This window comes from Xenopus laevis, chromosome 4S (genome assembly GCF_017654675.1).
Source record: "Xenopus laevis strain J_2021 chromosome 4S, Xenopus_laevis_v10.1, whole genome shotgun sequence".
NCBI lineage: Eukaryota > Metazoa > Chordata > Amphibia > Anura > Pipidae > Xenopus > Xenopus laevis.
In genome coordinates this window covers 29,925,384-29,937,751 of record NC_054378.1, presented here as the reverse complement: position 1 = coordinate 29,937,751, position 12,368 = coordinate 29,925,384, and the positions used below count along the sequence as shown (strand labels likewise).

The 12,368-nt window shown below is 38.7% G+C and overlaps 1 protein-coding gene across 1 annotated transcript in view; it reads left to right on the top strand.

Moving 5' to 3' along the window:
* Positions 1 to 303: 303 nt before the first annotated feature.
* smpd3.S (sphingomyelin phosphodiesterase 3 S homeolog) overlaps positions 304 to 12,368 on the top strand; it is a 240,408-nt gene continuing 228,343 nt past the window's right edge. The window contains exon 1 of the mRNA XM_041561112.1: positions 304 to 498. The gene's annotated coding sequence lies outside the window, so the exon portion shown is untranslated. The remainder of the gene's footprint in view (positions 499 to 12,368) is intronic.

Sequence of the window (12,368 nt, the reverse complement as noted above, 5' to 3'; positions counted from 1 at the left end):
ACATTTTTTAGAGAACTACCTAAACCAGAAAGCAACAAGCATTCATTCTCAGCCATTTTAGCGCGTTCAGGATCTCGTCCTGCACTGTCTGGTATAGCAGCACACTCATTAATACCACCCCACAGTATCATTGGCTACCCGGCTTTGGAGGCTGGTTTATCAACTTCAGATTGCAACATGTGATTCCTGCCCGTTCTCGCACATGTAAAGTCAGGACCCAGCCCCTTTATTGGCTGGGGGAAGAGGCGCGCAGCTTAGCTTGTGTGCACGCTCATCGGGGGCGCGTACTAGATATCAGGAGAGGAGCTGTTCTCAGCGGCAGGTGCTGAGGAGAGAGAAAGGGAGTGTGAGTCTGGAGAAGGAGGGGGGGGGCAGGGGGAGAAAAAGAGAGAGCGAGGCGGTGAGCGAGACACAGAGGAAAGGAGGGAGAGCTCCTTTAACAGCAGTTCCTGCTGATACTACTGGATACTGGAACCCCGCTAAGCAAAGCAACAGCAGGTATGTGGTTTTTTTTTTGCTTTCTGCTATTTATTTTTATTTCCACCGGGTAAAAAAGGATCTGCGCCAGGATCTGAGTCCAAAGCGTGCGAGATACCTGTACCCATCATTGGTGAGGGCATGAAGTGATTCCCTGTCAACGCTAAGAGCGTGAAGAGAACCTTCTTTTTTAACCACATCTTGTTCCTATGTGAATCTGATATCTATGAAGCCAATTATTTGTCATACATAATCAACAACGGGTTTGCACACAATGTCGAGTTATTAGACATTTTGCTCCCGGAGGACCTACGTTACTCTCACCAAAGCCGTTGGAAAGCAGATATCCCTATATGGCTAGACCATGGCACTGCTTCAGGTTCCATGCTTGATCTACTCCAGGATCTGATTTGGGGAGAGACAGACAGATGGTGAGGGAAGGACCTGCCTAGGAACATGGATATAGTAATAATCATTGCCCCATAAACGGCATTTGCACTGCAGATCATAGTCAGTTGTTTGTATATCATGTTTACACAAAAAACTGTGCATATGGAACAAAAGTGCTTGCATGATGAAATAAAAATACGTATGTGCGATGTACATCCTCTGAAACATTGATAGTCTATAATAAACAAGCCTTGTGATAAATTACCTTGTAGAAATGGACCAAAAAGTGTATCCTCTGCAGTGTTCCTCACATTTTGGCTATAGTGAATAAACCCCCTCTTGTAAATTATAAGGATATTATAAGTTACCCAAGAGTTCCTTGTGTTTTTATATAGGTCATGGAAATCCGAGGTAACTTCTAATATCCTCATATTTTGCAACAGGGGGTACTTTATGTATTATAATACACAAGTTTCAGTGAGTCATGTGACAGAAATGACCACTACTCGCCGTTTATAACTAACGGATATCATTTACAAGCTATTCATGGCTTTTGTGTGTGTGTGTGTGTGTGTGTTTGTGTGTGTGTGTGTGTGTGTGTGTGTATATATATATATATATATATATATATATTTATTTCAAAGATGTTGTCATTTTTATGTGTGTGGGTTTTGTACAAACTCACTCTCCATATTGCTGGGATTTCTGAGTTGGAACTCTTGCCTCCAAAATATGGGAGTGGCTGCATACCGTACTATGTATAAAGAATAATCTGTCAACCAGACTACAAGATTCCTTTGTTGAGTCTTGGTGGACTTAAGTATCATATTCTTGACGCTGTTTTCTGGTTCCTCTTTGAACAATTTTGTAATAGCAAAAGCATTAGGATGACTCCATCAAGATTGTGATTTTCTAGAAAAAAATACAGTTTACTACTTTCAGGCTTTCATCTGGAGGCTAAAGTCGAGCCATCCTTTAGAAAGAAGAGACACATTTACAATAAGAAAGGAATTATAATTCACTCCAGAAGATATTAGCACAATTAAACCATTAATCTTCCATACTCCTTTCTGACTGAATAAAGATAAATAGAGGTGCTGACTTCCCACGTTTAATTTATTCATATATGGCCATTTTCGGGAACCTCTAAAGAACCATACAGCAATGTACTGTACAAGGTACAAAACCCTCAATACAATAAAATCAAAAATATTAGTCACACTTTTGCTGCAGTTTGGTTGTTGAAAATTTAAGTTTGCTATTGGGAGATGGGTAGAGTAAAGTGAAAAGGTCAGAAAATATTGGGTTAGCAAATTTAATGAGACAAATAATTCTTGTCTGTAATTGAATATAATTTGTTTCTCTATATAATACTTTGTCCCCTGCTATTATTTCCAATTTATAAAACATCAGTATATTCCACTGTAAAGTTTAACATAAAGCATATAAAGATGGGAAACCCATGAAATGGGTTACAGGATTTTGCAGTCCAATGAGTAATTAACAGGGTGATTACAAATTTGCATAACAGTATTTAATTTAAACTCATAATTACACCACAATAATAGCTTTTCTTGAACTACAGATAAATGCAAGTCTACTTTTAGATCAGCTTAATATAGATCCACATCAAGTAAGCCATCCAGGCTGCCAAGAATCATTTCCAGCTTGCTATTAGTTAATTTGATACCAGGCTGATGTTTTCAATATTTGATTTCACCTCTTCCAACTTCATGTAAAGGTTCCTATATCTGCTTATTGCTGATATAAATCAGCCATGTCTCCACCTTGTGCTTTTGGAAGTAATCCTTCCACATCCTTGTTAGCAGGATGAGATTAGGCTGGCTTCACATGGAAGTAATCCTTCCACATCCTTGTTAGCAGGATGAAATTAGGCTGGCTTCACATGGCTGCTTGATGTGGAGCACTTCTCCTGTGGGTGTGAGGTTTGATGGTTTAACCCATTACTTGGTATTTGTTATTTGAGCCTTTACTGTGCTTATACCAGAGATGGGTCTCCTCAGAGGTGTTCATGTCCTTTTGTTTTGAATCCAAACAGACTTCTATTAAAATACTACTTTTTGAAAAAATATATCCGTGAGAATCAAAAAGACCTAAAGAATCTTCAATGCTTTTTCCCTCATGTTTTCTTCTTATTTCAGGAATCTTTTTTTTAAGTCCCCCTATTTTTAGAATGGGATTTTTCAAATGAGACAGTAATAGAATGATAAAACATATTTCTCTTTAGCGTTATTGTGAAACAATGCACTGCTTTGTACAAAATCAAAAATTAATATAGTATTTTTTTAATTTTTTTTTCTGAATTCGAAGACATTGCCACTTGGACAATATTATAAAGCTAATGCCATGTTTTTGACTTAACTGCTCTTAGATAGTGTCAGTGATCCTAAATGTCTTGCACTTATCTATACACCTTTATGTATAGTCAGTTAACCCAAGGGTAGTGGCGCCATGACTTTTTGAGAAACAAAAGTTTAACATTATTAGTCTAAAACTACTGTCTCTGAAACCATTAGGGGCAGATTCACAAAGGGTCGAATATCGAGGGTTAATATTCGACTGGGAATTAAAATCCTTCGTCTTCGAATAACGAAGTCGAAGGATTTTAGCGCAAACAGTGCGATCGAACGATTATTCCTTCGATCGAACGATAAAATACTTCGAATCGAACGATTCGAAGGATTTTAATCCAACGATCGAAGGAATATCCTTCGATCAAAAAAAGTTAGCCAAGCCTATGGGGACCTTCCCCATAGGCTAACATTGAGTTCGGTAGCTTTTAGATGGCGAACTAGGGGGTCGAAGTTTTTTCTTAAAGAGACAGTACTTCGACTATCGAATGGTCTAATGGTCGAACGATTTTTAGTTCGAATAGTTCAATTCGAAGTCGTAGTCGAAGGTCGTAGTAGCCCATTTAATGGTCGAAGTAGCCCAAAAAACACTTTGAAATTTGAAGTTTTTTTACCTCGAATCCTTCACTCGAAGTTAGTGAATCGGCCCCGTTACATGTTAAAAATAAAATCAATGCAAATCACAAACGTTTTCAGTTTACCTTGGGCAAGTTTATATCAATTTAGTTTTTGTGTTTATATTCCCTTTAAACAAAAGTTATGTACAGAAAGCCAGCACTTCCAAACTGTCATACCTGCAGTACTTATTATGTAGACAGGGGCGATCCTGGCCCCTCTGCTGCCCCCCTCCCCCGGAAATTCACTCTTAAAGTACCAGGAGCAGCATTTTTGCTGCCCCTGGTACCTAGTGGGGCGCTGCCGCCTGAGGCGACAGCCTCAACTTGCCTCATTGGCAAAGCACCCCTGTATGTAGACAATCAAGAGTTCAAGATCGGTTTATATATATGTTTTGTATTATATATTGGAACTATTGTGGTACTGTCTCTTAATAAAAGGGTGGCTTGGAACTTGCTGTATGTTAACACTGCTCTGGTTCAGAAGGAAATAAATGACTTACTCTGTTTTATATGAATCTTTATTCTCTAGTGCTCAGGATCAAGAAAAAAAAAAAAATATATATATATATATATATATATATATATATATATTGACACAGACAAAAATGTAATACAGTAGTTTATCAATGCTACTAATAGGATTTTTAGTACTCCCCCAGCCTTACATAGATACTGTATTATAGTATATTATTATATATAGATACCCAGCATTCAGGCCCCGATTTGTTGAGAGGCCACCAAGGCCCAGGCTTAGAGCGGCAGGATTTTAGGGGTTGGCATGCTGCCCAACCACACCCACATTGGTTCAGAAACACTGGGGAGGCGCAGGAGATAAGATAGTTTTTAAAATATCCTGTAGGCCAATCCCCATTTCTCTGGTCCTGATGATGAAAATTTGATTGAATAAAGGGGGGGGGGCGACGAACAACAGTGGGCCAAGGGGCGCCTGCAATGTAAACCCGGCCCTGCCAGCTTTACATAGATACTGCATTTACTCATCTGTTTTATCAAGCCTGTTGTGCCATATTGCATTGATGTGCTGTATATAAAACTCAGTATGCTAGATCAAGGATTTGTTTAGTGTCTAGTGGCCTTATAACACTGATTAACCAGGACTCCAAAACATGCTGGCAATCATTGGAGAACTGCAAAGTTAGCACAGTTATTGGTTATTTAATGTTCACATTATTTTTGAATAAATTCAAGGTAGGGAGACCCACATTGTAAAAAGCTTCCTTATCTGGAAAGCCCCAGGTTCCAAGCATTCTGGATTATAGGCCCCATACTTGTACCACTGCATTGCAAATATTTTAGGAAGGAAGACAATTATAAGTATAGGCCTATACTGATAAAGTGTGAGGCAGATGATTTAGAATTTGAGGTAGGCATGAATATTTATTTTTAAAAATTGCAGTGTTTAGCAATTAACTCTCTTATATATGAGACTTAATTAAATGTGACAAATATATATTCAGTGACAAGCAATTAAAAGCCACCTGCTTTGCATTTTTTTCAATCAAAAAATGTTTTTAATCTATCATTCTATCAAACTAGGCCTGGGTGGGAGGATTCAGTAAAAGATTCAGTGGAAGACAGGTTAGATGATATAGTGGGCAAAGGAAGGGAAAATGGGGGTTGGAGATTTGATTGGGGGTACTGTTAAGGATAAGGAGCACCACATGTTATTTGTTCAATATGGTACCAGTATTAAATGTATGTTTGCAAGGAGTCTAAATGGTAAAATGGGAGAGCTGGAAGTGCTGTTGCTGGAGGGAAAATATGATGTGATTGGTGTGGCCGGAACATGGCTGAATGTAAGTGAGGAGGAGGAGAAGGCTAAGCTCCTGATGCAAATAGAAAATGCTGCTAGTCTGGGTAAAGTAATGATTATGGGGGATTTTAATTACCCAGATTTTGACTGGAGCAACAGTACTGCCAGATCAGTTAATGGGAAAAAGTTTATAAACGTGTTGCATGAAAATTTTACGGCACAGGTTATTGACAAGCCAACCAGAAAAAATGTTATTCTGGATCTAGTGATCTCAAATGACCCAGAGCAAATGTGTGTAGAGAAGGGCAACTAAGCTGGTAAAAGGTATGGAAAACCTTACCTATGAAGAAAGACTGGCCACATTGGGGATGTTCACGCTGGAGGAGAGGAGTTAAAGGGCTGATATAAGAACTATGTTTAAATATATATAATAATCTCTTGAATGTTTTATTTACCAGTAGGTCTTTCCAGCTGACATGAAGTTACCCATTTCATTTAGAAGAAAAGAGGTACCGCCTAAATATTTGGAAGGGTTTTTTTACAGTGAGAGCTGTGAAGATGTGGAATTCTCTCCCTGAATCAGTTGTACTGGCTGATACATAATATAGCTTTAAGAAGGGGTTGGATGGCTTTTTAGCAAGGGAGGGAATACAGGGTTATGGAAGAAAGCTCATAGTACAAGTTGATCCAGGGACTAGTCTGATTGCCATTTTTGAGTCAGGAAGGAATTTTTCCCCCTCTGAGGCAAATTGGAGAGGCTTCAGATGGGATTGTTTGCCTTCCTCTGGATCAACTGGCAATTAGGCAGGTTAAAAAAAGTTAAAAGGTTGAAATTGATTGATGTGTGTCTTTTTTCAACCTAAATTGCCACTGACAGGTAGATGTTATTTTCATCTACCTGTCAGTGGCAATTTTGCACTCCAGGCTTCCCTAAGGCAGCTTTTCCCATGTCCCCTCATGCTTTCTGGTTCAGGGTTGATGATGCTGGAGGTAGGGTTCAAATTCTAAGAAACAGGCACAATCACACTTTGCTTTCTATGCTAATGACTTGTGGCCAATATATGAATACAGCACTACCTTCATTCAACAGCACTGTATTAACGAGGGGCTGGGGGGGGGGTGGCACATTGGTGTTCAACCTCTTAATCCCTACCATCTTCTAATTTGCACATTATAATTTTAGTAATTTAATACTCTTGTGGGCATAATTGTTATGCTGTGTAAAATGAAATTACCCCCAAAATAAACTATTTAAAAAGCTGTGTAAAATAAATGGCCGAATTTATCAAGCTGTTTGTAATTTTATGTGAATGCCAGATTTTACATTGTGTCCGGTGGAATTCACATAAGAAAAAAAACACATATTTTACTCTGTTTTTTACACAGTGAGTGTGGCGAGGATGGTGTATTATGCTGACGTTTCTTACATAGCATAATAAATATGCCCCTTGAAATCTTGTCTGGGGTCTAAGTAAATGAGCCCTCTACTGTTTCTAAAGCACATACAACTTTCTTTTTTTACTAGTGCAGGTTAAAGGAGAACCAACCCTTTAAGTATAAACATTCCTACCCCCACGGGCGATCCTGGGCCCTCCGTTGCCTGAGGCAGCTTGCAGTTGCTGCTGCCGCCCCCCTCCCCCATGCGCTCCCCTTTTTGCACCGGAGTTGGTCTGGGGGGGTCCTTGACTGCGGCAGAGAGGGCCAGGATGCTAGCGCAGAAAGCATAATTGTGCTCTCTGCAATAGAAGAGCCCGAATTTTCGGTTTGAAAACCGTAAATTTGGCTCCTAAAGTACCAGGAGCAGCATTTTGCCACCCCTGATATCTAGTGGGGCGCTGCCGCCTGAGTCTAAATTCTCAGTTCGCCTCATTGGCAAAGCGCCCCTGTCTACCCCTATATAGACCCCCCCCTCCCTGCTCCCCCCCAGACTAGGTGTTACTCCTGGTAAATGCCCTTACCTTTTTACCTACCCCTCTATGCAGCAGAGTTCACAGGCGACATCTTCTTTGGAAGATTGCTCCAACTCTGCATGCACCGATACGCTGCTCTCTTCACGAAGAGATACCGTGAACTCCGCTGCACAGAATTTGCACTGAGAGGTAAGTAAAGAGGTAGGGGCATTTACCGGGTGTAACACCTGGGGGGAGCAGGGACTATGTAGGTTATGGGGGTAGGGTTTTTTAAAATTATGGGTTTGGTTCTCCTTTAAAAACAAGTTATATTTAAATACATATGAAACAATTATTTTTTGGTGTTACTGCTTCCTGGTGTTATGTTTAATTTGAGCACCTGCCACACATATTTTCTCCTTTGAAATTAATGGGGTTCTCTGTGAAACAGGTGGATAAATAAAGTATGGCCCATCGCATACTTTCACCTGCACTACTTCTAAACTCGTACTACCTCTTAAGATGGCCATACACAATAAGTTCCGCTTGTTTGGCGAGGTTGCAAAATGAGCAGATCTTTCCCTGATACACCCACTAATAACAGGGCGATATAGAGTTAATCCGAACGATCTAATTACAACGAAGAGAATGGGTGACGACGGGTTGCAGGCAGGGCCGTACTGGGAGTAAAAAGCAGCCCTGGCAAAAAAAATCAAAGCAGCCCACATAGAAATGCATGCTGGTCTTTTATTTACACACGAATATATATATAATATATATATATATATATATATATATATATATATATATATATATATATATACTGTATATGCAATGGAAGGCTAGGGCACACACATAAGGAGTTACATACCTGGGTGCAATACAGGGATGCAATATTCACTCAAGAAAAATGCTGCTGCACACCAGGATTTATTGTGAAAAAAGTTAATCCTTTATTTGATCGACGTTTCGGTCCTCACCATGGACCTTTATCAAGATGCATCAACAGACAAGTGAAAATAATTTATAGACTCACCCACCATACACCCACCACCAAACCACGCCCCTGTTGCAGGTGTGTGTATTAATCATTAAGTGAACCTTCAATCAACTGACATGTGATTTCCAAAAAGTTTTTTTTTGGTCTGTAAGAAAATACAAAATACACAATATTGTATAAATAATTTGAAGTGCTACATATAAAACCAGTAAAATGTTAAAAAACATATAAAGCACGTCATATAAATGTTAAAAACAATCGCGGTAACAATAAATATCTGATTAAAGAAGGCTATAACATAAGACTTAAATTGCGTAATAATTTATATGTCTACTGTTTCTATCTGTTATCAAGGAAAGGAGTAAAAGAGCAGTATTCATTTAATCCTCGTGGGGCCACAGTGTCCAATGTTTTTATCCAATAAACTTATTTTTGTAATAACTTTCGGTCCCAATCACCACCCCTCCTCGGTTCAGGTACTGAGTCAATGCCCATAAATCTCAAAGTGGGCAATCTATGGCCTTTCAACAAAAAGTGTTTAGATAGGGGGAGGTCTGAGTTACCCGACTCAAATGCTCTTTTGATAGAGGACCTATGATTTCCCATTCTTTCTCTTAAAGTGTTCTGGGTTTTACCAACATATGTTAAACCACAGGGACAAGTTATAATATAAATGACGTGTGGTTGTACAAGTGATTCGATGTTTTATATGAAATTCTTTACCAGAATGAGGATGGCGAAAAGATTTCCCTGATGTCATGTTTCTGCATGTGGTGCACCCTGCACATTTATAGCAGCCCTTCTTAAGTGTATTCAAAACACTATTATTTGATTCATAACACTTAACTGGATCTGTCTTCATTAATAGATCCCTTAAGTTAGGGCCCCGCTTAAAACCCCACATTGGTCTCCCTGTCAGGGACTTGGACAACTTTTTATCGCTCTGTATAGTGGGCCAATGTTTATCCACAATGGTTTTAATTATGGTTGAGCCTGATGTATAACGGGAAGTCAAAATGAAACGATCTTGTACAGTAGAATCATTTTTATTAGGCTGGGTGCCCTCACGTTCTATATATTCGCGTGCTTGGGACAACGACCTAGATAGAACAAAGTGGTCATAACCACGCTGTTTAAAGCGTTCAAAGGTTTCTTGCAATTGGATTTCACATGTGTCAACATAAGAATTGTTCCGCATAGTACGGAGAAATTGTGAAAATGGAACAGATGCCTTCGCACTGGGTGGATGAAAGCTAGTTGAATACAACAAGGTGTTTCTATCAGTAGGCTTACGATATAATCTAAAGCCCAATCCTCTATCCCTTCTGTATATTTCTACATCAAGAAATTGGATCTGTTGTGTACTGTGTGTGACTGTCAATCTAACAGGACAAGCAAGCTTATTAAGATTTTCAACCATGTCTATCAATTCAGATTCATTCCCATTACTTAATTCTGCTGTTTATGATGGTCCTCCCATTGATTTTATATGCCAATTACTTGAATTAACTTTGAAATTCAATTATTTTCGGTTTGAAAAACAGTATTATTTACAGAAGACAGGCACATCAATGGGTGCTTCGATGGCTCCGGCCTATGCCAATTGCTATATGGCCCATTATGAACAGCATAATATTGTAACTAAATACAGTGATTCTCTTTTACTGTATAAACGTTTTATAGATGATATACTGATAGTGTGGCGAGGGAATGAATCTGAATTGATAGACATGGTTGAAAATCTTAATAAGCTTGCTTGTCCTGTTAGATTGACAGTCACACACAGTACACAACAGATCCAATTTCTTGATGTAGAAATATACAGAAGGGATAGAGGATTGGGCTTTAGATTATATCGTAAGCCTACTGATAGAAACACCTTGTTGTATTCAACTTGCTTTCATCCACCCAGTGCGAAGGCATCTGTTCCATTTTCACAATTTCTCCGTACTATGCGGAACAATTCTGATGTTGACACATGTGAAATCCAATTGCAAGAAACCTTCGAACGCTTTAAACAGCGTGGTTATGACCACTTTGTTCTATCTAGGTCGTTGTCCCAAGCACGCGAATATATAGAACGTGAGGGCACCCAGCCTAATAAAAATGATTCTACTGTACAAGATCGTTTCATTTTGACTTCCCGTTATACATCAGGCTCAACCATAATTAAAACCATTGTGGACAAACATTGGCCCACTATACAGAGCGATAAAAAGTTGTCCAAGTCCCTGACAGGGAGACCAATGTGGGGTTTTAAGCGGGGCCCTAACTTAAGGGATCTATTAATGAAGACAGATCCAGTTAAGTGTTATGAATCAAATAATAGTGTTTTGAATACACTTAAGAAGGGCTGCTATAAATGTGCAGGGTGCACCACATGCAGAAACATGACATCAGGGAAATCTTTTCGCCATCCTCATTCTGGTAAAGAATTTCATATAAAACATCGAATCACTTGTACAACCACACATGTCATTTATATTATAACTTGTCCCTGTGGTTTAACATATGTTGGTAAAACCCAGAACACTTTAAGAGAAAGAATGGGAAATCATAGGTCCTCTATCAAAAGAGCATTTGAGTCGGGTAACTCAGACCTTCCCCTATCTAAACACTTTTTGTTGAAAGGCCATAGATTGCCCACTTTGAGATTTATGGGCATTGACTCAGTACCTGAACCGAGGAGGGGTGGTGATTGGGACCGAATGTTATTACAAAAAGAAGTTTATTGGATAAAAACATTGGACACTGTGGCCCCACGAGGATTAAATGAATACTGCTCTTTTACTCCTTTCCTTGATAACAGATAGAAACAGTAGTAAATTATTACGCAATTTAAGTCTTATGTTATAGCCTTCTTTAATCAGATATTTATTGTTACCGCGATTGTTTTTAACATTTATATGACGTGCTTTATATGTTTTTTAACATTTTACTGGTTTTATATGTAGCACTTCAAATTATTTATACAATATTGTGTATTTTGTATTTTCATACAGACCAAAAAAACTTTATGGAAATCACATGTCAGTTGATTGAAGGTTCACTTAATGATTAATACACACACCTGCAACAGGGGCGTGGTTTGGTGGTGGGTGTATGGTGGGTGAGTCTATAAATTATTTTCACTTGTCTGTTGATGCATCTTGATAAAGGTCCATGGTGAGGACCGAAACGTCGATCAAATAAAGGATTAACTTTTTTCACAATAAATCCTGGTGTGCAGCAGCATTTTTCTTGAGTATATATACTGTATGTATATATATATATATATATATATATATATATATATATATATATATATATATATATATATATATATATTTTTTTTATATTATATTATAAGTCATAAACAAATGCAAAAGGAGTACATTTTAGTTTCTGGGCTTGTGCTAAAGGAGAACTAATAATGCATCCTATAAGATACATACCAATGGGCATTTAAATTTATGTTTGCATATCATTTACAGTAGGGGGTACATTATCCCTTATACTACATGAGTGATACTCAGAGTTCCCTGTATAACTCAGCCTGCAGCAGTTCTAGAGTTGCCAACTGGCATACCACAGGGACTCCAATGCCTGTCTCTCTCCTGCTAACTGTTGCTGTAACCCTGCCTTTGTACTGTATCTATCTCTTCCTTGTTCCATTAGCCCCAGCACTTCATGGCACATAGTGGCCACCAACTATTTCATACTCTGACAGCCCACTGTCGCAAGAATTACAGAAAGAAAAGGAAAGAGGATGGATCCTTTCTGCTTTATTTTTTTCAAATTCTCACTCATACCCCTTCATTTTTCCACCCTTCAGCATTAAGCTTTTCTTTATTCCAGCTTTCTCTCCGTTCA